Raw genomic sequence first — 5,000 nt, forward strand, 5'->3', positions numbered from 1 at the left:
AGCTGGCAGTGATGCAGGGGAGAGTCGAGCGTGCCCAGGAGGAAGCGGGTGAATGGCAAAGGCTATTCCTACGGGAGTGCAACACCAGCATCGATAAACGGGACGCGAGTCGCGCCAACAGCCGTTCGGACTCTAGGACTGGGAGTCGCATTGGCAAAGGATCGGGTCCCGGTACACAGAAAGCCTCAACGCCAGTGCCAATCGACGGCTACAGCAGTGCGTGCCCCAGCTATGAGTCGGATGACCAGGGGAAGCGACCACCCACGCAAATAAAGCCGCGATCGCCCACACCTGCAGGACCTGCTGGTGAGGACAGTATGACTAAGCTAGCAGGACAGTTTCTCGGTGCCATGACGCAAGCCATCACCAGTCGGACACCAGGCAATGGAGACACGCCCATGAGACACTTGGCAGCCAGGCAGTCCTCCATCAACACCAAGCTGCCCATGTTCTCTGGTAGAGCTGAAGAGTGGCCTGCCTTCATCAACCTGTATCGGTCCAGCACCAACCAATGTGGGTTCTCTGATGCAGAGAATGTGCAAAGACTACAAGTTGCCTTGAAAGGCCAGGCCAAGGATGCTGTTCAACTGATATTGGCAGTTCCTGAAAATGTGGAAGAGGCCATCCGCGCTCTGGAGCGGCGATTTGGTCGACCAGAGCTAGTAGTGGATGAATTGATTGGCAAGGCGCGCGCATTCCGGCAGGTTAAGGCTGATGACACCGATGGCTTGTTGGCGTTCTCAACAGCAGTAAGCAATGTGGTCACGACAATGAAACTGATGAAGAGTCCAGGCCATATGCTGAACCCCACGCTCCGGAGAGAGCTGACCGACAAGCTACCCGGTACGCTGAGGCTGCAGTGGGGCGAACACCTAAATACCAACAGCCGGGCAGTCGACTCAGTGAGTCTTGAGACATTCGCTACGTGGCTGTCGGCAAGAGCCGATGCAGCAACCCTAGTCGCAACCACAAGGATACCAGTGAGCAAGCAGAGCAGTGGAACGTTCCACACAACGACACCGGCAACCAGCAAGAGCGGCGTATGCCTGAGATGCCATGGCGCTCACCACATCAGCAGCTGTGGCAAGTTCAAAACCTTACCTGCCCGGAAGAGGTGGGACCTGGTGTTTCTGCTGGAGCTCTGCTCGTGCTGCCTAGATCAAGGTCACTGGAAGGCTGACTGCCAGGCAAGTAGCTGCAGCAAATGTTCAGCCCGACACCATGTGTTGCTACACACAGACCGTGTGGACCGGAAACAGGGCACACCGAAGCAGCAAGATAAAGACAAGCCTCGGTCTGCTCCCCATTCTAGTGGCAAGACAGCCCAGAAGCCAGTCATACACTTCGTGAATCCATCATCGGAGCTGACCGCTCCCAGCACCACCGTATCATTTATGACAGTGCCCGTGGTGCTTAAGAGAAACGGACGAGAGTACAGAGGAACAGCCCTGATGGATCCTGCATCATCAGACAGTTTCGTCTCAGAAGAAGTTGCCAATGAGTTGGGCGCAGACGGTGAATTGCAACCCCTCCGCTCTAATGTTCTGGCTGGACAGAGTGTGAGTCGCCAATCCAAAGAAGTACATATCACCATGGCCAGCGAAGACGGAACATACAGCACTGACCTTGCGGCATGGACTCTCCCAGCAGTCTCGCCGTCACTGAGAGTCGACTCCAACTCGATGCTCCTGCAAGAATACGCCCACCTACAGGACATTCCATTTCCAACATTACCGACAGAGCAAGTGGATGTGCTTATTGGATTGAATGTCCCAGGCGCTCACCGTGTTCTACAAGAAATTGTCGGCCAAGAGTCAAATGATCCAATAGCTCGCAAGCTGCCAGTTGGATGGGTATGCTTCGGGCCCATGAAGCAGCAGAAGCAGCAGCAGCCAATGGCAACCCATTTCAACAGTGCCAACTTAGAGGATGTCGTGCGACAGCTGTGGGAGGCAGAATCAATGACGAACACCAACGACAAGGAGTATCTAACACCAGCTGAGAAGGAAGCTGAAACCATGACGGCAGCAACATTGCGCTGCGACAACGGGCGGTTTGAAGTCGGCATTCCATGGAAACATCCAGACGGCCCGACAGTGCACAACAACCGGCCGATGGCAGAACGCCGGCTAGTATCACTGGAGAGGTCACTGAACAAACAACCAGACGTGCTCTCAGCGTACCGTGAGGCGATGCAAAAGAATATCGACAAGGGTTACGTTCAGGAGGTGTCGGACAGCAGAGTCGCTACAGACGCCGATGACCAGTGGTATCTACCACATTTCGCCGTGGTGAAGGAAGATCGCCAAACTACCAAGGTGCGTATCGTCTTCGATGCAGCAGCACCCTGGAAGGGCAGCAGCTTGAATGATGAAATGCTGACAGGCCCAAAGCTACAGACAAACCTGGTTCATGTGCTCCTACGATTCTGCTCAGAACCGATCGCACTCGCTGGTGACATTAGTGAAATGTTTCTGCAAGTCAACCTCCGTCCGGAAGATTGTCGCTACACACGGTTCTTGTGGCGCAAATCACCAGACTCAAAACCGAGCGTGTTTGAGTTTAACCGTCTTGTGTTCGGTCTCAAGGCATCACCGTATCTCGCGGGCAAAGTGCTCAAGGAGACAGCGAGAAAGTTCAAGTCATCAGCAGAGGGCAGTGTCAATGTAGCGTCGATAGTCGACAACAGCTTCTACGTGGATGACATGCTGCATTCATTTCCGGACATCCAGACAGCGACAAACGCCCGCCGGGGAGTTACTGATGTCCTCAAAGGGGGAGGCTTCCATATTCGGAAGTGGCTCAGCAACTCAGCGGAAGTGTTGGACACCATCCCAGAAGTCGACCGAGCAGCAGAGGTTGTCGTCAACTTACGAGATCAAGCTGATAGCTTTCTCCCAACCTCCAAGGCCCTGGGCATCACTTGGCTAGCGAAAGAGGATGAGTTCGCATTCCGCTATCCCCAGCCAGAGGCGATTGACGAGCTGACAAAACGAGTAGTATTGCGTGAGACAGCCTCAATCTTCGACCCACGTGGACAACTGACGCCGTTCACCATACGACCGCGCATGATGTTTCAGGAAGCCTGCATACTCGGCCATGGTTGGGACGACGTGCTGAGTGCTGATGAACAGAAACGTTGGAAGAAGTGGTTCTCCGAGCTGCCAGACCTGTCTGCTATCCGTATTGACCGTTGCTTCAAGCCCAAGGATGCAGAAGACGTCAAGACTAAAGTACATGTCTTCGTTGATGCATCTGATGCCGCCATTGCCGCCGTGGCTTATGTGAGCACCATCCATTCAACTGGAGTGAAGACCACACTCGCTATTAGCAAGGCGCGACTGGCGCCCACCAAGAAGGTGTCCATACCGAAGATGGAGCTGAAGGCAGCAGTGTTGGGTGTGCAAGTCAGCAAAGAAGTGTCTTCAGCCCTCGGCATTCCCATGCAGGACCACGTCTTCTGGACGGACAGCATGAATGTCCTGTACTGGGTGCGATCCCACAGCCGGCGATTTACCACCGACGTCGGGGTGAAGATTGGTGAGATCCAAACGGCAACATCAAGTCACCAGTGGAGGCATGTGCCTGGGAAGGTCAACCCTGCCGACTACCCGACCAGAGGCATGGCTGCAAAGGACCTCGCTGATTGTGCAACCTGGTGGCATGGACCACAGTTTCTACAGCAGGAGGAGTCCCAGTGGCCTGCTCTGCGCATAGTCGTTCCTGAGAAGCTGCCAAACGAGACCAAACGCAGCCAGATCACGACCCACTTAGCAGCAACTGAAGGTGCCGTTAGAGGTAGAGTCAGGTGCAGTTGACGAGTCGAAGAGTCTACCTGCAACCGCTGCAGTGTCGCTAGCAGATGTCCAGGATACGTGAGCAGTGGTTCCAGCGCTAGATGTTTGACACGTACCACCAAAGACCTGAGCTGAGTGCCTCAAGTTATTGACACTAGTTATACTACACTAGTTACAGAATGCTGCCTTAGTTTAGAACTGTCATGATGTGTTGACATGGTTACCTTCAGTTTAGATCATGCGTAGGCCTCTTAAAATGTTCTGCTAGTTATAGTTTATTAGGTTACTGCCCTCACTTTATGGCTGTGTTCGAGCAGAGGGGGAGGAAATGTGGAATTGAAAGTTCACAGACCATTGAGCTTGTGGAGCCAGCTTTGTTTCATAATGTATGGTGTCTGGTTTTATGTATTGTTCGTGGTTGGTTTAGCCCTCAGGACTCTCTATTCACTGGCTGTTCCGCTGTATGCATGACAGCTCTCACCTCTTACTCTATTGTAGACTTAGGCTAGCGCTGGCTTCTGAGAGCGGGACAACGTCCCAATCTTGCAGGGATATTAGGATCCATCTTTCTTAGTCTAGTTCAGTGTTATTACGAGCGTTATCACGAGCGTGTTATCCTCGGTTTGATATGAGTTTGTCGCGCTGTCGTTACATGTGTATATGGACATTACAGTGTAACGTCAGTCAGCAGAATACAGTCTTCACAGATTCTTTGGTGTTGATACCAACGTAACAAGTAAAGTGAATCTCTGTCCCCATGTTTCGTGAGCTGGTGCAACTTGTGGTTAGGTGTCTGTAATCTAACACTACCTGTTGCAAAGGAAGGACCCATGAGCAGGATTCGAACCCAGCACCCCTGTCATGCCGGGACAGTGCCCTACCAATTAGATTGCCGGGGATAACACACACACACACACACACACACACACACACACGCGCGCACACACACACACCTCAGACCTCAGACATGCCCATCGCGGGAGCGATGATAGCGAACAGCTATGTTTTTTAGACATAGCAACTTGTGCTGGGATTACACCATTCAACAGCTTGCAAGGCTGATGAATTGACCGCCACTATTTTTAGCCACACACACACACACACACACACACACACACACACACACACACACACACACACACACACACACACACACACACGAATTCATATAGCCCGTTCAATTCTAGGTGTTCTATACACTGC

At 52.7% G+C, this 5,000-nt stretch overlaps 1 protein-coding gene across 1 annotated transcript in view; it reads left to right on the plus strand.

The window, feature by feature from the left end:
• The window catches only part of LOC135828927 (uncharacterized), a 70,911-nt gene that overhangs the window by 60,421 nt on the left and 5,490 nt on the right, over positions 1 to 5,000 (plus strand). The gene's annotated exons all lie outside the window — the stretch shown is intronic.

The sequence above is a fragment of the Sycon ciliatum genome, chromosome 12, assembly GCF_964019385.1.
Source record: "Sycon ciliatum chromosome 12, ocSycCili1.1, whole genome shotgun sequence".
Lineage (NCBI taxonomy): Eukaryota > Metazoa > Porifera > Calcarea > Leucosolenida > Sycettidae > Sycon > Sycon ciliatum.